This window comes from Vanellus vanellus (assembly GCF_965231255.1).
Source record: "Vanellus vanellus genome assembly, chromosome: 1".
NCBI lineage: Eukaryota > Metazoa > Chordata > Aves > Charadriiformes > Charadriidae > Vanellus > Vanellus vanellus.
In genome coordinates, this window is record NC_138905.1 from 65,392,826 (window position 1) to 65,415,312 (window position 22,487).

The window sequence follows — 22,487 nt, forward strand, 5'->3', positions numbered from 1 at the left end:
AGATAGAGTGAGACGGTACACAGCTCAGAAGTAGTTGATTTCAATCTTCGATGCATTCACTAAATAATTCAGTATCACTAATGGAAATCTGATCTTAGCACAGGAGCGGGGATGCGGGGCACTCAGTTGCCAGGGTTTGGCAGCTCAATAGCTCGGGAATGGCAATGGAGCAAAAGGTGAAAAAATCTTTAAACTATTGTCGAGTTCTCTTTGCCTTCCTGGAATCACGTTACATCTTCCTGGAGCTGCTGTCGCTGATGGCTAGGGAGGGCGAGAGAAAGAAATTGGTATTTCCAGCGTATCTGAAGCAAACACAGCAAGCTCAGCCCAAGCTGACCTTTTAACTGGTGCGCGAGGGGCAATGTTTGCTTTTTGAAAATTATAGCCTCATTCTACTCAGCAGTAGGACCGAAAACAGTGAAGCGCTTCTTGGGAGAAAATTGCATAAAGCTTTGTCCTCTGACTTTGTAGTCTGAGCTTTAGAGTCAGAATTTTTCAGGGGCATCTTTGCAAACTCCTGTTAGAAGCTGATGAGATCCAAGTAACTACCTCCTTCAGGTGGCTTGTGAAATGGCTGCCTAAAAGTACTGAAAAGCCCAGCTTCAAGGGGAAAATTTGGTTCTTTTCAAAGGAAAAAAGAAATCAGTAAGAAGGAATTTATTATGGGTGGCTTTCTATATTTTGGCAGAAACCATATCTAATGCTCGGAGCTTCTTTCCCCCAAATTGCCTTGAATATTTACTGATTGAATTGGGATCTAATCCTTTTGCATTGTTTATGAGAACATTTGCACGTGCCATCAACCAAAAGTCCTTTTGTAACTTCTTATAGCCTTAACCTTCACTTTTCCTTTTTAAAAGAAAATTCACTCATCTCTCTCTCTTTCATTAGGTTGCCAATTTTTGGTTTGGGTGGCAAAGAAGATACATGAAAGTCTAAATTGCTCTTCTACAGCTACCAGTCCATTCCTCACCTCTATTTTTTGATCAGAGTGGAACCAGCAGCTGTAAACAAATGTTGAGGATTATAAAGATAAGTATCGCTGGCAATCTGCAAGCAAATTCTCCTTTCTAGGTTAGCTGTGTGTCTAGACTAGAAAAGTAACAGTCAAACCCTATTTTTTTAAATATGGATTTTTCTATATGTCACAAGAAGTGTAGATTAGGCTGTAGTTCCAGAAATCATGTAGGAAATAAAGCATTGGCTGGAAAACAACGTCAGGAGAGACAAAACAGCAGAGAAGTTCTGGAGATAAGCCTCTCCAACTTCACAGTTCTTTTAAGAAGAAAAACATCCCCGTGTCAAGTAAATTGTCATAGCTTATCTTCCATCTTCTTGTCCATGCTGTCCTGTTCTTTTCCACTGGAAACCAGCACAATAGGCACCTTTAATTCTGTGATTAATGTACAGTTGATGGCTTTTTCTTGGCAAAAAAAGTTACATTGGTCATCCCAAGATTGCTGTATTCACCATCTCACCTCCACCTATGTCTTTACATGTTTTATCTCAATAGCAGAGGTTCAGTCAAGAAATTCAAGTGTTATACTCCATTAATAGCAAAGCCATCAAATACAGCGGGCAATTTGGGGCAAAGAATATCTTTCTGTATTTGTACAGTGCTTATGGCAATGGAAACCTCAGTTAAGCCTCAAGGTGCCATTGAGACAGAAATAATATTAACATTAAAACACATTTACTTTTTGTCAATCGAAAACCGAGATACTTTCTTTTTCAGTCATAGGTGCGTCAGATCATAATTTGTCCTCTGAGCAGCTGTGTTAACCTCAACTGCAGTTTTATTTTGGACTTTCTGAGTCAAAACCCAAGCCGTATCACACAAAACTAGTTTCTGTGCATGTAAACTCAGCTTCAGGAAATTAATTTCTGAGCTATGGAAAACTAGGTATGGAGAAAAGCTGTGAGCAATTTTGGTCAAAGACCGTCTGTTGACGTTACTTCTAAAATTCAGTGGACAAATGAGGCTTCTAATGTCAGGCACGTCTTTGTGAAAAGCAATTGCTTTCTGCAGAAGATTTCCTTTTTTTCTGAAAAGCTGAAAACGTTAAGTTTTCAGTGTTTAGCTAAGACTCAAATTTCTCTAAGGAAAGGAAGAAATCTCACTTCGATGTGATCTGTTTTGGTTTCAATCGAGGTGAACTTACAGGTCAGCCGTTGTCATCTTTCCTACTTTCTCTTTGTTACTCAGATATGATTGACCATCTGACATGTGCTATTGTGGTTATATGGAGAAACTCTGAGGGCTTAAAGTGTCAACCACTACCAGCTGTCTTTTGATGGAAAGTGTCTTCCTCTAGACGTTCGTGGTGCTTAGCCCCGGGATGCCAGGATTTCATTGAGAAGCCCTCAGGAAGGTGCAAGTTACCTACCAAGGATCCATTCAGTCTGCATGCTCCCAAACATGAAGACGAAGTTTACTATTGAGTGCTCGTTTCCACTCGTCCAGCTGCTAGAAAGAATATTCTCTCCATCTCAAGCCACCGCTTCACACTGCAAATCAAAGTTGTTGTTTTAAATTACATCACTGTCGTTAAATCTGCCGGTGGTGCAAAACCTGAACAGCCATGCCAGGACTAAACACATAACCGCGTGATGAAAAGAAGATGCCAAGGTGTGGATGGAAGGGAGTAGTTTACTTTGCTAAGAAAGACTCCAGGTGGGTGCAATTGCCCACGCTGGGACTAGCCGCACAGTGCTTTCCATTGTCACAGATGGTAGGTGTTAGATGATGCAATGTGTACGGTGCCAGACAAATTACTTTTTTAGCTCATTCCTCGGGAAACAGGAGAAGAATCTGAACTGGATTTCCGCACAAACCTGGAGCAGGAGCTGCGAGCTGCGACCCCAGCTGCGACCCAAGCAGTCAATGGGCCCAGTATTTCACATCACGGCCGAGGCTTGCTCTGGGGATGGGGAATTACGCAGAAATTGCCTGCAGTTTGGAATGAGTCCACTTAGTTTTAAATTAAGCCGTGGATTGGGGAACACTCTTATTCAATGGATGTAATGACCCTAAAAGTTGGAAGAGCCTGCTCCTACATGAAAAAGCCTTGCTCTAACTCCAGCAACCACCACAACCAGAAGCGTTGAAATGCCATGACAAAAGTTGTTCTCATGGCACTTTCAGCCCAAATTGAAATGAAAAGCTGTTTTGGTTTTTGTTTGTTTGTTTGTTTGTTTGTTTGGTTTTGGTTGGGGGTGTCCCCCTGCCCACCCCCCCAGCAGTATGTCCAGTCCAACACCGCCGCGGGCTGAGTGGCAATGTGGGTGTCAGCGGGGCTAAAGTTAAAGCTCCCCAAACTCCGACGGCCAAAGGCTACCCGGGCAAACGCTGTGGATGTCCATGCCTGGACAGGCAGATGAAGCCCCGGAGAACCCCCGCACCGGCCGGAGGGTACTGTGAGGTGGCCCCCATGCCATCGGCTCCCCCCCCTCAGCGGCCGGGGGTGCCGTGATGAAGTGGAGGGGAAGTTGCCTGGGGCTTACAAGCCCGTTACCGGCCGGCGGGCTTGGGGAGCTCACGGGGAGCTGCCGCCGAGTCCGTCCACCGGCGGAGCCCCCCAGTGCCGTCCCGTCCCGCCCCCTCCGCCCCCCCCTCGCTTCCCCGGCGGCGGGGGCGCGGCTGCCCCGCGGGTGACCCGCCCGACGGGCGCGCCCCCGCCGCATCACATGAGGGGGCAGCGCGGCCGCTCGCTCTGCCCCGCCGCCCTCCTCTCGCCGCAGCCCGGGCTGTGCCGAGTCAAAGCGCGGATCAGGTTCCCTGCCTCCAGTATAAAAATCTCGGCGAGAAATCTCCGGCGGGAGAGAGAGACGGGGCGCGGGAGGAGCGGGGCGTGAGGCGGCGGCCGGCGAGCCCGTCCGTGGGGAAGCGAAGGGACGCGCTGCGGCGGCGGCGGTAGCGGCAGCAGCAGGAGCCGCTGCTTCTCACCGGGGACGCCCGCGGCTCGCCCCTCTCAGCTGCGGGAGAAGAGCTTTTTGCCGCCCGAAGTAAGTCTGAGGGGGCGGCGGGGGGTCCTGGGGTCTGCCCGAGGGATGGGGACCCCCGCGTCCGCTCCCCGAGGGGGAGGGTGGGAAGCGCTACCCCCCCCCCCCTCCCCCCGCCACCCCCTTCCCCCCAACCCCGATCCGGCTCCGGGGGACTCACCCCGGCTCTTGGGGACTTATCCCAGCGGGGCTCCGCAGCCCCGGCCCCATCCCCACCCGGGTGCCGGAGAGAGGGGCCGTGGGGTTTGGTGGGAGCCCGGACCCAGCGGGGTGGTGGGGGTCACCTGCGGCCCCGGAGACACCTACCCGGGGGGGGGGGGGGGGGAGGGAGGTTTGGGGGTACGCGGCAGCAGGAACGGGGTGGCGGGGGGTCCCCGCCGCGCTTCGCCGTGGTTGGGAGCGCTGCCGCGCCCGACGGATGCCCCGCTCGGGGTGGCGGCGGTGGGTCGGTACGTGGGAGCGTTAAAAAGCCGAGGAAGGGTGAGGAGGAAAGAGGTGGCGGTGGGGGACGTGACCCAGCGGGGAAGGGAGGCAGGAGCCCTGGGGCTGGTCCCTTTCGGGAGGACAAAAGGGCAGCAGAGTGACCCCAGAGCTGCAAACGCCCTGCAGGTCCCGGTTGCCTTCTGCCAGGAACATCCCGGTGGAGACTCGGGATAATGAGGTTAAATTGTACCCTCAAACCGAGCACTTTTAACTGCTATTTTTCTTGGGACTTAGCCTGCTCATCCCTAGTTTACTTTTGGTGGAACAACTGAATCTAGCAAGTGCGGATAGATCTTTTTAAATTTGCTGTTGTTAGTTTGTGTCTTCCATTTCCTCTGGAGGGATAGGTTGGGAGAAGATCGGAGTTAACAACGGTGAAGACACGGTTTCCTCCTGTTGAGCATACACATTATTCCGCAAATGCGTTATGGTCTTCAACATTGATGCTTCTAGCTCCTTACGCTCCTTCATCCTCTCTTTAAAAGTAGAGCTTTTTATAGAGGAAGGGTAGTCTTCACTCTTTGGGAGCTCATCTGCTCTATTTACATGTTCCACCTGGCTGTTGCACGCTTCTCTCTTCCACATGGCAAGTGGTTTGCCTTGGTGGTGAATGTCTACTGTCCGTTAGCTTGGTGGTATGTGCTGAAGCTGGATTTTAGGATGTAAACCCTAGAGACTAGTTGGTTCTTAGGAGCATTGTGGAAATGTTTGTGACATGCATTAAATCTCTCTCGGTGAGATAACCCTGCAGCTATGGGTAGTGGAAGGTGTTTTAACTAGATCTTGTTTGCTCTAAATGACTTGTATGACAGTGGAAGAACGTTTTACCTGTGGCTCAGCAACTCTTGGGCTCTGCCCTTTCCTTGGTTTCCCCTTGGGGCTTGATTGTTCTGAGTGTTTAGCAAAGTTCAACTTATTGGAAAAGAAATAGACTGAGTGCGTAACTGCTTGTATTAGGGAGGAGGAGGGAAGGGATGGAGAGAGAAAAGGGAAGGATATGGGAGAAGTTGTTATAAAGAAATACTTGTCTTCTGCGTTTTCTGGACAGTGTGCTTGAGCTGATCTACAAAGCAAATTTCATGTTTTCTTTTTTGTTCCCCTGTGTATCTCTGTTTCCTCCCTGCAAAGAAATATGAAATAATTAAAAAAAGGTAAAAAAAAAAAAAGTCAGAACTTTTGATCAAGAGAAATGGTCAGAAGGGAAAAAGGAACCTGCATGTTTGTGACAAAATTTATTAATTTGCTGTAGTAATGAGAATTTGGAAGTGACTGGAGAAAGTACTTCATTGGAGAAGACAAACCAAAAAAAACCACCCCAGCAACTAAAAACCTACTGCATAGTTTAGTGACTCTCCCTAAAGAGAAAGAAAGCAGGGGTTTAATATACCTGTGTCTCCAGGCTAAGCTAAACTCTTTGGTGACTTATTACTTATGAAGCTTTGGATGAAATTGAAGGACAGAAACTTACTGACTTCAATGTGCTCCAGAGCAAGCTCTTAGGTGGAAAAAAGAGAAGCCAGCAACAAATCTTTCTTGAACAAATGGCAAGTTTTTGTTTATAGTGTAGAATTGGCCTAAGAAAAACAGACTTTTTGCAATTATCCAGATGTCTATCACCAGTTATTTGAGATGCAGTCTGGGGGTTATCCGTCCTTGCCAGCAGAAGGTTGGTCTTACTATAGTGTTACAAAACACAGTGCTGCTATCCCAGTGCCATATGCCTCTATTCCTCTATGACCATATTGACACCGAGGACCCTTTGGAGGCTTATCTTATTGCTGACACTGATGGATGTTTTGTGTAGATTCATCGTTCTGTCGCTAATGTGAATATTACTACTTAGCTGACTTCCAGCAGTTGTGGCTCCAGCAAGGTATTTCCCTGACATGTCCTATGTTTCTTCTCTGTCATTCTGGGAATGGCCATTCCCGAGTCCTCAGATAACAATTAAAACCAATCTTTTACAAGAGCTCTGAAAATACGCTCCTTTAACTCATACTCTATTTTATTTAAGTGTGTTTTTGCAGCAGGGAAGATATGATTTATCAAGTGTCATAGTGGTAACAAGTGTTTTAGTGTAAGACTGGGAAGTTAGGGATGGAGCTGGCGTTGCTCGCAAAGCCTCCTGCTCCGTTCAGGCCCCCTCATTACCTGCACTCCCAACCGTGGTGTTTTCTGTGGGAACTGGTCTCTAACAATGTCCGCTTTGCTTCGATATTTACAACCTCTTGCTGATCAGTGTATCAAAAGCATTTTCATTTAGAGGATTCATTTCAGGACTTTAATTGAGGAAATCTCTTTGTTTCAAGCCTCCATAATAAACCATTCAAAATGCTGTCTTTGAACGAACTAGGTCACTGTAACGCGCGCGCACACACAGAGTGATTCTCATCTGCTTAGGGTAGCCTGCATTCGGTCGACCCATATCCCTGGTGAGCTTGTCCCTGATTTATCCTTCTTGGACTGGCTTGTTCACAGGGAGCTTATGCTGAAAATTCACGGCTGGAGGTCATTCTCCATTCTTGGCATCTCTGGCAGCCTTAAGCTTAAATTGCAGCCTCATTTTCTATCCAATCAATACCACTCTTATGTCGCTGAGTTTCCATGGTGCCCCCGATCTTCTGTCTACATATTGATGTCTGACAGCAGGAATAGCATTCTGTGTCGCTATATATACTTACTAAACCTGTCAAAACTATTTAGGGTCTGTCGCACTAATTTATATCCATATCCTGATATTATTTGTATCTGTTGAGCTTTGACTGATGGAACTCGCTGCACTAAGGAATCAGCCCCAACAATGCACTCCAGGGATGGCTGGAGGGATGGATGTTTTGAGAAAGGGAAAAAGACTCTCTTCTAGAGTAGCTGGGGTAGTCTAGAATCCTTTGAGCACAATAGAGTCATTTTGAAAACATCCAAGTCTCAATGGCTCCAAGTTAATGCTTTGGAAATCATTCTCCATTGTGCTGCTCTGAATGCATAGAGGGTCCTCTCCGATGGAGCTGTGGAGGGGAAAATAGAAGAGTGGGCATTGTCAAGTGTTCAATGTGCATTTGAGGGGAGTTGGGGGAAGTTTGATCAGCTTTCCTCAGCAGAAATACTGTGGAAAAATGAAATTAAAGGAGCGAGCCATGCCTTCTGTAATGGGGATGTTTGTGTTTTACTACAATAACCCACAGGGCATTGTAGTTGCGTAAGAAACGGTACGGCAGTGTCTCTGTGGATTGACATAACAGCAACTAAACAGGATGAGAAAAGGCGTATCTTCTGTGTGTCATTAACTTCGGAGGGACTGATACTTGTTATTTGTACCAACAGGGATAGACACTAAATAAAGACCAGTAGATTTTATTTTTTTAATTATTATTTAAATATGCTTTGCAAACCGTTGATCTTGTACCAAATAGAGGTGGTCATCAGCCGGAGAAACTCTTTAATCCCACTACCTTTAACATGAGCTTGATCCAAACCATGAAATAAGAGTTGGCAGTCAGTATTGGAATTTGCTGCTTAAATTTTTGTTTGCTGTGAGTTGCCAGAAGAACTGATTTTGTGATGCCAAGTTCATTAATATTTTTCAGACCCTCTTCAGGCTCCTACAGTCTTTCCACTAGTGAAAAGTAAGACCTTTAAGACTTAAAAGGCCCTGTTGCAGGTGGTGTTTGATGTAGTGGTATTAAAGTAGTTTAGTTTGTTAAGATTTCGGCAAAGGCTTACCTCATCATGGTAGAAAGGGTCAGTGGCACCTTCCCAAACTGGACTCTCTTGGCCAATATGTCTCACCTTATTTTATTCCGAGGCGTAGAATCACTGAATCATTTAAAATATCTGGCTGTACCTCCTGCAGTGGCACCGTGATGATTTTTTTTTTTTTTTTTAACTTTTCTCATTTCCTTGCTTGCTTACATATGTGGGAGTGACTTTTTCAAAACTGTAGTCATCTTGCAGACTGCTTTTTAATGTCTTTCAGACCGAAGGTTGAGAGAACACAGCTGTAGGCAGTTTCATGGGAGATGAGAAGGGGGAATGTGAATATAATAAAGAGCTAGAGATATTACTGATGCAGCCAGGTGATTTCCACCCCCTCCGTCCCTCCACTCCAAAAAGCCTCTGCCCTTCCTTGCCTTCCCACAATAGCAGATTCTGGTTTCAATGTGGATAACCTCTGGAGGTGAGGAGTAGAGCTGACTATGTCTGAGGCAAAATCCAGTTTCATTACATTAAGGAAAATGTATTACTATGTTAATTTGGGCCCTAGGAGCACATTTCTTGGCAAGTGCCATTGATTGCACGGCAGCTGCAACAGAGGGGTAAAGACTTTTAGAGCAGAAGAGCATTACAGGAGTTGGGGATCTGATAAAAATAATCTCTGAAAATAAATAGTGATTGGTGCTCCAGTCCACTGTCATTTAGTGAACTGCGAAGTTCAATTTTAAGCGGGACCTTTCTCCTCTGAGGCCTGCCAGCACTATTTCAGAGCTCGTTAAATGTTTCACGAGAGTGTTATAAAAGTCTTCCTTCCTCATTAGTTTCTACAGAGTTCCAGCGTAGCTTGGACCTTGTAAACATTCCCTATTTAGTTGTAGATGACACTATCGCTAAGTGCCTGTGGGGAGGGAGGAGAAAGAGGGGAAATTCTCCAATACCTCAGTCCAAATGCTTGGTTTGACACTGGTCCACAGCTAACAGCATAAACGAAATAGAATTTTTGCCATCTTCAGCCAATATTTTTGGAGCAACTCCCTATCTGTACAAGTTCCTCTCCCCGTGAATAAAACCAGACAGAACAACTGGGAGGGAAGAGGAGGCTGGATGGGCTCTTCTTTCCTTTAGCAAGCCTGGGCTGATGCTCTGTTGGCTTAGTAGGGCTGGTCCAGCTGGCAGTGGGGACGGGCACAGCACTAGGGATGCCGGCAATGAGGTGGAGGTAGCCTACATCTCGGGCTTGAGTGTGAAGCTGGTCTTGATCTTCTGAGTTCATTAAGGAAAATAGACCACTCTGCTGTTGTCATCGCCGTCTGACTTTGCTACCTGCATCTGCCTGTTGCCTTAGGCTGTCCCTAAGGATTAGAAAGGTAAAAACCAGGTAAGAGTGCTCTATGGTAGATGAGAAAGGAGGAATTCCCTGTGTATTGACGCAAGCAGTAAATATATAGATATCTGTGGAAGTCAGAGTGTCCCTGTGTGATTGCAAGCGATGAAAGTGACTGAACTCGCTTCTCAAATTCAGTTCCATGGGATATCGGGCACAAAACCTATTTTGTTTTGGGGTTTTGTTTCTTAGAACTATGTGAACATTGGCATTAGTTTCATAACCAACTAAAGATGATCTGACTATTGCATTTAAAGCTTCCTTGTTTCGACTGGAGCACTAGTACAACAGATTTATTTATGTATTTATTTTTTTTTTTTAGCTATACTTCTCACACATCCTGTATCTCAAAGTGCAAAAGAGTCTTAGTAGTGCAGTGCAAATGTATGCGCCCATCTGTAGCCAGCAACAGAAGGCTCACAGTCTGGAGCATCTTTGCTTCCGTGACAGGAGCATCCAAAATGTGCTTAATACTGTGTGTAGGTAGTTCTTATATCAAAAACTTTGTATTTAAAAATAACTATTTTACAGGTGCTTTGTCTTTTTTTTTTTTTTTTTTTTTTTTTTTTTTTACAGATTTACAGCATGCAAGCAACAGTGGGAAGAGTGACATTGGCTCAAAATGTCCATTTTAACATTTCTGTGATGCTCTTCTAGGCCCTTTGTTAGGTGGTAATGGATGGATCCCTTAAGAAAGGTCATCTGTCTTCAAAAGTGATATAGGAAGGAACTTAGAAATAGCCTTGGTAGAAAGATGGCACCTCTAATATGGTGTTATCTTTGCAGTGTTATGGCACTACAAGGTCGCAGTTTGCTTTTGGACGATTGAACTTTATCCATTTCCCAATTGAGATCTCTTTCAGCTCACTAAAAATCATATTCTTCCTGTCAAGCAGAGATTAATACTAAACCAGGCACACATCCTCCAGCCATTATTCAGGCAACGTCGATCCTTCAGTAAGAGCTTCATCAGAGTAAGGACTATAGAATTCAGCCTAAGATTTAGAAAGGGTGCCCACTGCTTTGTTTTGGTGACAAATTCTTCAAAATAAGACACAAATGAGTTATAATCTGGTAGATGGTTGTGAATCTTCTTGCACTTCTTGCGGCAGAATCTCATTACTTTCACTGAAAGTGCCTTTGGAGTGAAGCATATCTTAGTGAATTAAATCAAGAGATTGTTCTGAAACTCTGCCTTAATTATCATGGGAAAACACTTTGTTCCTTTAGTTTGAGCAATAAAAATTGCGCGTTCAAAAGTAGCCTCTCCACCCCCACCATATTAAACAGAAATAGTTGGAACTTCTTGTTCTGCTTAGGGTGGTTTCTCCTGGAAATCCAGTCTTCTGTGGCAGTGACTTAGCTTCCCTTCTGGTGCTGACGAAAGGCCCCTGAGATGCTCTGATTGCTTCCCAGTAGCTTGTGCCACCCGACTGCCTGGTTGTTTGCTTGGATTGCTGCCTTCCCAGAGGTCACAAAGATGTTTTTGTTTGTGCCAGAGTCACTTGCTTTTATTAGAAGCCTGCCTGGGTGCAGCTGATATGCAGTAGGGACTGAAGGGTGGAAAAAAAAAAAAAAAAAATCTAAGGCCAACAGATAGAATTTTCAGAAGTCTTCCAAAAACACTGCAAGCTTAGATTCAGGAGCTTCATGTCATTTCACTTATTAAATCCTCACTTTCCTAAGCTGTCCCTTCAGCCCATGTTTCTTGTCTGATTTGCGCCTTGTCAGATGCTTTTGCTAATCTTTGTAGTTGATGCTTGCTTAAGTGATTATTTGGCAGAAGCGCGTGAGCGGGCGTGTGTGTGATTGCCGTTGGCATGGCAGTTAGTATGAAATGGCATTAGCATACTTGCTCCGTGCTGCAGGTCTCCTCCTCTTCTCGACACATTTATGCAGCAGGGAAAAAAAAAAAAACAACAACAAACCAACCAAACAAAAAACAACCCAAGAGAAAGCCATAGGGATAGGGGAGCCAGGTATGGGATAGTGATCTTCTGGCCAGTTTGACCAAAGACCAACAGAGTTCGGAGGAGCCTAAAGACTGCTCCTATTTTCCTTCTATTACTAATCATCAACAGATCTTACACCAGTAGAAGATTTATAAAGAGGATTACGGGCTGCCTAAATAGGGGTATTTACGTTGAGTCTAGTTCTCACGAATTTCCCTGCACTTGCAAAATAGCGTGGGAACCGTGTTTGTGGGGTGATAAAGAAGAGGCAAGCTCCATTCCCTTCGTGTTTGTTAGCTCAAGAACCTGTCTTTAAATGGGACATGGAGTTTAGTTTGTGTTTTGGACTCGTTAGTATTGAGTGGCCATTGGGATTATAGGTATATGCGTTTTAAGAGGTGTCAGTCTCTTCTCTCAATGGCTTGTAATTTGAGCTGTAGTCATTGCACGTCTCGTGCATTGGAACAGCTTTATAGGGTATGAGTTACCTCACTGAGAACAGTGGGATTTACGTAGGCAGAGTAAATGTAGAAGCCTTTCCAAGGCACGCTGTGGGCTGGGCATAACCCCTTGCCGAAACCTATCCCTGTGTGACTGGTGCTGTGAAGGTTCGGACTTTATCCTGATGAGAGGTGGAGTCTGCGGTCTGCCCGCTGGGATCAGCCCTCGGTTTTACCTCTGAAGGGAGAAAACTTATGGGCTTAACATCTGAAATGGTTTTCTAAAGCCATCTGGAATCAGAAATGTAGGAAATTGGGGAACGCTTTCTCTCCTTGTCCCTACCCAAATACAGCACCTCTGTGATAATTTTCACAAAGGGTGAGAGCTCTTGAGAATGGCGGGAGATTGAATACTGCTGTACAAGGAAAGGACTAAAAAGCAAAGGTGGTATAATACAGCGCGTTCTTTGTTCATTTAATTGCTCTGTACTATCATTTAGTTTGAATTATTTATGACTATATGTGCAAGGAAGTAGTCCTTTAAATAAGAACACCTCTTTCTTGTGCTAACCACGACTGTAGGTTGAGTGGATATGGAGACTGGGTTTTTATAGAGAAAACAAATGAGGTGTGTAGATGTTTCTCCCCAACACTGCGCTTTATGCGTCAAAAGCGAGTTTCTGTTTGGAGAAACTTTCCAAACTGTAGGGATGCATAGCAGAAATGTGTTATCTAACTTCAGACTTTCCCATTGCACAACACGTACTATAAATGACAAGTTCACATCTTTCTGTATTGACACTTTCAGCATGTGCAATAAAGCTCTAATTCTAGTTGGGATTTTACCAACTGATATTTCTCAAGTAATTGTAGGTGGGAATTTCTTGTCTTATTTAAATAGGAAATTCTGCAACAAACAAAAAACCCAAAGCAGGAGAAGTCTGTGAAGTGCAAATTATCTGTCTAAGTCAAGAAAAATCGAGGTTGAAATATTTCACATCAGGCTTATCAAAATGGAAATTTTTGAGTTACTGAATCAAAGATTTCTCTTCCAGGTCAGTGAAATTCTAGTGTGTGTCTGAACACTCGCAGCACTTAATTGGGTATTGAGGGAATGGAAACAAGAACTCACGCCTACATATGAGATAGATACATTGGCTACAGTAAGCTCTTCATGATGCCTTATGATGTCCAGTTGATGCAGTTCATTATGTCTCACAAAAAGAGTGGTATAGTATACAGCAATGGGAAATAAGGAACATTTTCTCAAATTTATCCTTTTCTGATCAGTGTACATTTTTTTTTCAAAGTATACCTTTGAAAACTAGAATATAATTTATATGTGCAATTTTAATTGTATGTATAACTGTAATAATTATAAACACTTGTAAGCAATTTTAATAATTGTAAATTATTACAGAATTATCTGTATTACAAAATGATTTCTTTACAAAAAATTGTAAACAATTGTAATAATAATTCATAATTTTTATTTACAATTATTGCTATTCTAGAATTGAATAGAAAAAGAATTTTGATTGCATTTTTTCCCAAAGACTCCTGCATGTTCTTTTCAGTTGTTTCACAGGGCGTGGTGTTTGGGATTTTTTCTTTTTTTTTTTTTTTTCTTCCTATATAATCATAGCCTCTATTGCAAAAGACATTTTAGGCCTTGTTCAGTGTTAAGTAGTCCCTTAGCCTAGAATAAGTATAGTCTTCACTGCCTGATGCAGTGTGTGATTTGTGTGAAAGAAAAGGGATGTTCTTTTTATTCTCTTCTATTCCTCCAGGTTTAAAAAAGTATTCTAGGCCTAAAAACTTTTTGGAGTCACAGAACTTGCAAGTTGTGGCAGCTGATGCCAGGTGAGCTGTCTCCATTGCGCAGCCTCGCCTACTTCTCTCCTTTCCTTGCTCAGATTCCCGTCTGGTCCCGCTTGCTGCCCTGCAAAGCTGAACCGTTGAAGGCTGCTACGGCTTCTATAGCAGAAGCTGTATCAGGCTGTGAAATAGGTCTGGATTTTTCTAAGACGTCGATCGCGCCCTGTGAGTAGCAGTCCAATTGTATGAGATAGGCAAGTGGATGGAAGAGGATGGGTTGAGTTCTGTAAAACCAGGGTTATGTGGACTGCTTAAAACTCTTTGTAAGTAGCATTCATCTTCCTTAGCTTTAAATGGGCATAGATCTGAAACGGATTTTTTTCCCCAAACAGATAAACCGCACCCAAGCTGTATTGGTTTTGAAGATGTATTTCCATAACTCTGGATAGCTGAGGTTTCCTTAGTTCTAAATTCCTGTGTCTCTAATGTCCTTATTTTCATAACCCAAACTTCTCTTTGCTTTAACCTCTCTTCTATTTAAATAGTGTAGTAGGTCACCCTTCATAAATATTACACATTCTCTCATGTTTCTTGTTTTCAGTGGCCTTTTACAGCCCCACGCCTTGTTCTAAATCAGCAAAATGTTTCAGGTTGTTTATTTCTAAGTGTGCTCACAGTTCAGAGAATCATAGAACCATTTAGGTTGGAAAAGACCTTTAAGATCATCGAGTCCAACCGTAAACCTAACACCGCCAAGTCCCTCACTAAGCCGTGTCCCTAAGCACGGCTCTACACGTCTTTTCAATACCTCCAGCGATGGTGACTCAACCACTTCCTTGGGTAAGTATACAGCATATGGCAGGGAAAGACGAGAATCTGACAATGCCTTTATTTTAGCGAGCACATTTAGTTGAAGTTTAACCTGGCATTCTAGAATTGCGTTATAATTTCCAGAGTCAAACTTTTTTTCATATTACAGTTTAAAAATTCAGAAGTGCCATTTGAAAGTTTTGTCTAGTCTGGAATGACTCTTCCACTAAGCACAGGGATATGACATCTTTTGTCTCCAGAACTTTTTTTACGTCTAAAATTTAATTCAGTAATTCGTGGCATGTAAGCGTATATATATATATTTGTTCCATTAGACTTTAATATGTCTGTGGTGAATTTTATCTGATATTTGTGTTGCCCGGTTGCCTGGGTGGTTGCGAGGACAAGAACCTCCATACTGTTGCCTAATAGCACTTTATATGGGCAGCACGTTTTGTTACCTTGTTTTTCATTCTTTCTTTCGGATAATTCATAAATGCACTCGGCAGCCCTCATCCTAGGCTGAACTTCGGGTGCTACAACCTCTCCTTCCATATGAAGAACTGATTATTGTTCTTACCCTGGGATTCTCAGTTCCTTGACTAATGTTTAAAAAGTGATAGGACCTTACCTCTTATCCCAAGCTTACCAGGCTCTCCTAATAGCTTTCTTCAAAGTCTTTGAAAATCCAAACAGTTTACATCTAGTGAAAAACAGCCAGGATAAATTTTTAAAGGATTCTTGTAGATTAGTGAGGCATGATTTATCATTGTGATAAATGTGCTTTTCCAGACTTTTTTAGTTTGCAGGGCTTCTGTTTCAGGCTGGCTGGTTTACACCTGCCTTTGACTGATTTTTCTCAGCTCTGGAAGTGCAGTTAAGTGCAATCAAATTTCTAGACTTGTTTCTTTTTCTATTTGCTTTATTTTATTTCCCCTAACTTTCTCTTTCTCTGGCAGTTCTGCCCTGAGTTCTTTACTTGTATCACCCTAGGGCGTGCATCTCTCTTCTCTGCTTTGCAGTGAAAACTGAAGCAGAGGAGCCATTTAACTTCTGCGCAATCTCTTTTTCTGCCTTCACTGACTTCTTTGCGTCAGGGTAGTCTGTGGTGCAGTCTGCAAGACCCAGCGGCTCTTCTAGACTCCCAGTTTCCCGTGTGCTTAAGGAATGCCTTATTACTTGTCACTATGGATTTGCCTCCTTGTTCCTCAACCTTGCTCTTGGACCTCTTAATCTCCATTTTGCATCTCACCTGCCAAAGTTGTTCTCTCCCATTAGCTTCACTTGGGCTGGATTCCAGTTTTCTTTCTCTTAAAGATATTTTGTGAGTGAACAAATTCTTGAACTACATTTTAAAAGTATTTTCTTTTTTTGGGGGGGGAGAGGGGCAGGAATATCGTCAGTAAGTGTAATTTGGATTGCTTTCAGAATATCCTTGCTCATTCCTTGCACGCTTTAAGGGAAGGCTCACAGGGAACAGAAAGAAGTGACTCCCAAATACTGTGCTGCTTGAAGCCTGGTTTTCCTAGGACTGGTGACGACCTCCCAGTCATAGCATCCACCATAATCATGTAATACCTTTGGGATGAGAATTTCAAAGGATTGTGAGATAATTCTATATTTACATCCCATGGAAATGTATCCAAACTGTGGCAATTTTCCCTTTGGAAATTAGTCTAGAATTCTAAAGTAGCCCTGTCCTGAATCAATACTTCTCCATTTTTTGGGACTAACTTGTCATAGCCTTTCCTTCTGCAAGCTTCAAACCAGTTGCCGCCATATGAATTGGTTATGCTGACAAGAAAACATTTATAAAAGATTATCGCATTTTCACATTTCTAGAAAATGATAATGTTGTCGTCATCTGATCACCAAGTATTTAACACTGGTTGTCTCTGGTCTGAATTGGAGGCTTGCATTCTACCATCCTCGAGACTGTAGCTCAGAATTTGGAATTGGAAACACTCACCTAAATTACCCCCCTGTGAGAAAATGCTCATTGAAGAGAGCCTCAAAAGTAAGATTTCAACTTCCGACATCTTTCTCTTTCTTGCTCGGTGTGTGTGCGCAAGTATAGCTCAAGATGGTATGTTTTCTGCTTCGCCTCTAAGCATTTTAGCTAAAAGCCTGACCTAAAGTCCACCAAAGCAACTAAATACATATATAAATATATAGGTTCATTATGATTTAGATTGGCTATATAGTTTGTCATTAACACTTCTTGTGTTACTGCCTTTTTTTTTTTGATTAACACTCAAGCAAACTGTGTTCCAGGAAGCTGTTTGTGATGGCAGAAATGCAAGTGTATTGCACTCATGTACATCTAATTTGATGCCCTCCTGCTTTCCAGCTGTGGTAAATGGACAAGCATGTTGTCAGAGTTGGAATATCCTGTGAAAACTACCCATTTTCCCTTAAGTCTGGCTGTGTTCAATTAATCTGATGCTGCATCTCACAGAGAATGTTTTTAATACTAACTCCTTGTAGTAACACATACTTCTAAAATGTCTTTCATCTAACTCCTAGAATTATTCATATATTCTGGGCAAAATTGACGTGCCCCGGCGTTTCTCTTATGAAAAATCAAGACTTGGCAAGTTGAGATTACACGTACTGTAAGGTTATTAACTTCTAAGTAATGAATCCCCCCAAAAATCTTTGGGTTTTTGAATGGGAGGAACCTTTTGTTGCATCCATCATTTTGGAGCTACTCCTCATGCTCTGTGGTGGTGGGGAGGACAGGGTTTGGGCACCTGTGTATGTGTTTGCTCCTCAGCAGAAGGTCAGGAACGACCCCCTGCCCAGGTTGCATCTCTGTGCACAGATGGAATGAGGGATACAGGGGATTGTTGTGACATTAGCTGGTGATAACGCACTACTATCTCAAAGCCTCTGTGCACCTTTTTTTCTATTTTGATGCATGCTGGCATCTCTTTAGCAGAAGCAAATCAACTTACACAAACGTACGCCAAGAGCAGGAAGGGAAGGCTAATTGATCAGAAGACAGAAATGAGCTGCTGTGTTTAACAGGATATTTTGTTTTTTTCGTGTGCTAGTGGAACAAGATTTATAGTAATGATTAATACTCACGAAGGCTACTTGAGCCCTTTTTAAAATTCATGTCTTTAGTGAAAAGCATCTGTAAAGGAATATATAGAGAGGAAGGAGGCAGTTATGAACCTCAGCTGGGTGGTGCATACAGTCCTTCTGGCTGAATTTTTAGCGAACTAGTGCATGTGAGTTAGGTGCATTGCCACTTGTAAACTCTGTCTCTCAGCATTTCCATATAAGCTTGTTAACTGGATTGGGCTGGGCTTAAGAAAGAGCTCATTCCTATTCTTGATGAGCTCAAGTGGCTTTTATGCCGGGTGCTGTGAATGGGCACAAGGGCTTAGTGCTCCTTGCCATCATGCGAGTGGCTAAATGTGTTACAGCTTTTGCCATGACATCAGGAGTAACAGAAGCCAACTGAGGTTGCAGTTAACCTCCTGCTTCTAATGATGGTGCTTTTAGATCGCTTGCATACGATGCCTCTGAGCATGGCAAATGAAGGGGTGACACCAAGTAGCTTGTGTTTAAAGTAAATCATTGTTTAGGTAGAATGAGAAGAAAAACGCGCCTGGCTTTAATGGTAGCCCACTGCACGTAGGCTTTGGAAATTAAGTAACTTGACCTTTCTTAGTAGCACGCCTGAGTTTCACACCCAGCTGCTATTGCTGCTGGGCTGAACCGCACAGCTGGGGGATTTGGTGGGGGAGAGAAGAGAATGATTTAGTGTGCTGATCAGAGCTCAGTGGAAACATTTTTGTCATATGATGGGTAGAAACAAAGACCCCTGTCCTCCTGGGATGGGAGTGAGCCTTCAGCTTTGACCGGTGGCTCTATGGGTTTGACGGCTCTGTTGACACAGCGGTGTCATATTAACCCACTGATAATGCTCGTGAGCTCTGGTGTTCCCCCTCCCCCGGCTCATGCAGGATTTGTGACATTGTCTTATGGTGTGCTTTTCCATACGTGTGGTTTGCTGGCAGCTCTGCGAGGTCCCAGCGTAGCCTGCCATTGATGCCAGTCTCCTCCTTCCCTGTTTGCATGGTGGAGCAGAAAGCACACATGTAGAACTTGCAAATCACAGCAATAGAGGTCACAAGCACAGTAAAAGTTCAAATGATCCTGACAAATTGGATGGTTTCTCTGCAATTGAGAGATTTTCCACAGAGAAATGAAACATGCTGTCCTTTGGGGTTGATAAAATGTGCATGCATAAAATTTGGAAACCTGGTTGTAGGATTGCAGGAGAAGGTCTGACAGCAGTTTCTGTACGCTGCCGAGGATGCTGAGTGTTCATCTGCTAACCCAGTCACTCCAGGACAGCTGAGCTCTAGTTGTGGTTTGTCTGGGTCACTTACAACTTCCTTGCACAGGGGCTAACCTAGCTACTGGATGCTTTCAGTCATGACATGTTTTGCCTGAGAATTTGTATCTCCGAGTGAGAATCAAGTGTAATGGCTGGAATGTGTTTGATCCCATTTGGTGCTACTTCAACGTCTGCCCCTTTGGAGGCTGTGTTTTTTGGGCAGAGGGCTCTTGCAGCGTTTGGGTTCCTGTGACATCCACCATAACTATCAGGGCAGATGAAGGTGGTGTCCAAGAAGGGACCAAAGAGGATTACAAGGTGCTCTAAACCTCTGGGCAAAGAACGTCTATGATGTGCAATGACAAACCAAGGCAGGACATGCCGAGGATCTCCCCCGTCTAATATTTGTCGTAAAACCAGCTGAGTTGCTGTGCTCTTATGCCCTTTTCCTAGGGCCAGGCATGGGATGGCAGGTGGGATGGTTGGGATAAAGGGCTCACACAGTGGGGGCAGCGGATGCTGCAGGTAGGGATCAAGCAACGCTGGCAGTGTGGTGGTGGGGAGTACAGACACACAGATGACTGGGGTGGCGATACAGCTTTTTTGTGTGTGTTTTTTTTTTTTTTTCCCTCTTTTCTCTCCTTGTGGTTAGAACAGGACTGGGAATACAGAGGAGTTGCTGTAGGATAAGACATGTGGTTTTATGGAAGACCAGGGAAAGAGAAATGAAATGAGGCAAACGCAATGTCAAACGCATTTGCAGAGTTGTGTGTGGGAAGGTTATGTTTCACTTGCCTGCAGTCAGCTCGGTGTAGCTAATAGTATTTAATGCTCTGTTTGTTTGTTTGTTTGGGTTCTCCCCCCTCCCCCCACCCTTTTAAGCAATGTATTTACCTCATAAAGGAAACCTTCATGTATGTAGTACCTTCCTGGGAACTGGGAAGAGCACAGGGCAGTTTGCAGTTGACGCAAACAGATTTGTTCCCTAGCTGTTCCTGAGATGCTGTGGGCCTGTTCCTAAGCAGGCGTGTGATCGGGCTTCCATGCAAATCTGTGTCATACTGTCAATTCAAAAGACTTCAGGAGCTTTTTGAAAGCTGGTCATGATCTAGGCCCATTTCTGGTTGTTCTCCCCTATTCCCTTGACCATTCTAACTACTACTTTTAATTTACAGCGCCTGAGGCTTGAGGAGAAATCCCATCGCAAATCTACCTGGAGTCTCTGGATTCTTTACTGCTTACAGAGTTCAAGCTTTCTCTTGCTCTCCATGGGGAAAAAAAAAGAAAAAAAATCTATTGCTGACAGTAAATTGGGTTTAAAAGGCAAAGGATGAAATAAGGATACCTTATGCTCCCTTGGATGTAGGGACAAGTGGGGAGAGTATCAGACTGCAAGGGAGATCAAAGGCAGGGCTCCTTCAAAGACTGTTCTCCAGGGAGGTGAGGAGCTGGCTGGTCTGATGGCAGAAAGTCTGCAGACGATTTGAAGAGGTTAGTGTTAACGGTGGTGCTCAGAAGCCTGGGTATTAAACAGCATCTCTTTCCCATTTTTGCAAGTCGCACGGCTGCGTAAAATAAAAGCTTCATCGAGCTCCAGGGCCTTGGAACGGTCTTGCAAAATCCAGCCAGCCGTTGTGAGAGGGGTTAATTCACACCGTCGCCACAGAAGACAAAATGGATCTTTGAAACAAATGTGGTGGTGGGGGTAAACCCATCAATCATGTGAATACTGCTTTACAGTAATTCACAACTGCAGCTTTTTTCTTAAGCGAGGGCTGGCCGAGTCCGATCAATCCCTTGGCTCTCAAATAGGTCTCAGCAGGCAGTAGCTTGCTCCTTGTGGGTTTGTATGTACATGAAAGCCCACTTTATATTAACTCTGTGGAATAGTATTTTTTTTTTTTCCCTCTCTCTAAACCCCTTAGCGCTAATTCAGTCTAATTATACTCATTGAATACAGTACTGACAACCCCACTCCCCCCCGTCCCCTCCCCCCTTTCCTGTCAGGGTATTGGCCTAAAAATCACTAGGTGAAGAAAATCCAAAACAATGGTGGGATTCTTTGTTCTGGACTTCTACATAGGTTTTTATTATTTTGATGTAACCCCTTGGTCACACTTTCAAGTATTTTATTTGAGGCTGAAGACTGCAAATACATTTTTAGTTTTTTCTTTTTAAAAAATTAACAAAGAGTTAGACTTTAGTCTTTAAGGAAAATCCTAAGTATTGCAAAACTCATTACTAACTGAGCATTGGCAGCATTATTAACAGCCTGAGTCTGCTGAGGACCTCTTTCAACCTTTTTGGAAATGGGGAAGGGTGCCAGGAAAAGGCAGGGAGCCTCTTTCCACCTGTTCCTTTCCGTGCCTATGCCTGTGTCTTAGGGATGGGTGACATTTTCCCTGTTGTGTTTTCAGGGCTGAAAATAAAGGTGCAGGTGTCTTAGCACAGCATGTTTGAGTCCTTCCTAGCTCCATATGTATGAATGAAACTTATGTAGTGGGAAATATCTGGAAAGCAGTGACTAAAAAGCGGTCATAGGAGATGGGCGTTGGCACACGAGCTCTGAATGTAATGCTGCAGAGGAATGTTGAAAACCAATTCTTAGGCATATACATGAAAGGGTCAGACTAGGGTGATGGTAGCGATGACAGAGATACCAGGATAAGGCATTCTGTGTGAAAATGTCACATTTTCAAAAGGTGCAAAAACGAAAAAGAAAGGAAAAGAAAAACTCTCCAACAAACCAACGGCTGGAGAAAGTTTGCTCTGCGGCTTAAAGAGCTTAGGCTGCCTGACAGGCTCAAGAAGAACAGATAACCACATTATAAATATCTTTTAGGGAAGAAAAATAACAAGTACTGAAGGCCTCTATAACTTACTGGGGAAAGCCACGATAAGAAAAATTCAATTATAAACTAATTTACTGTTTTACAGTATTGATGGTGGGAGGCAGGATGATAATTTCATGAAAGCTTTCATAGAAGGCAGTGGATCCCTCATCTTACAAAGCGTAGGCGGGAAATGTGGACTTGTGGATTCCAGAAGATTGGTACAAGGAACTAACTTGGGGCTTTTGCGTAAGGACATCCATTTTCTCTTGACAGAAGAGTTTGTCTCAGCTGCTTAGAGGTGATATGTGGTCATGTCAGCAAAGCAGAAGTCTCTTTTAAAAGATAGCAAATGTGTCCTGCTTTAACAAGTAATGGAGTTCTCTTTTTAGCTGTAATACACAAATACTGTAATTTAGATGCCAATTTGCTTCCTACAAAGTCTGTAACGTTGCAAGTCACACCTCTTGTGTTGCCCTTTATCATATCAAATTCTAACTCGGCTGCTGTAAACCTAGTAGAATAGAGCCAAACATCACGTGAAAAACAGAGTGAACAGGGAAACGCACATTGTAGAAACTAAAAGGACTATGCTGGGAGGGCATTTACCCTCAAAGTATAGAGTGGCTTACTTCTTCCTTTCTAAGTTTGTCAGTTGGTTTGGTTTTTTTTCTTGTGTGTGGTTGGTTGTTTTTTGTTTTT

General features: G+C 43.6%; 1 protein-coding gene across 1 annotated transcript in view; it reads left to right on the plus strand.

Moving 5' to 3' along the window:
• Positions 1-3,855: 3,855 nt before the first annotated feature.
• PTN (pleiotrophin) overlaps positions 3,856-22,487 on the plus strand; it is a 76,557-nt gene continuing 57,925 nt past the window's right edge. The window contains exon 1 of the mRNA XM_082495085.1: positions 3,856-4,005. The gene's annotated coding sequence lies outside the window, so the exon portion shown is untranslated. The remainder of the gene's footprint in view (positions 4,006-22,487) is intronic.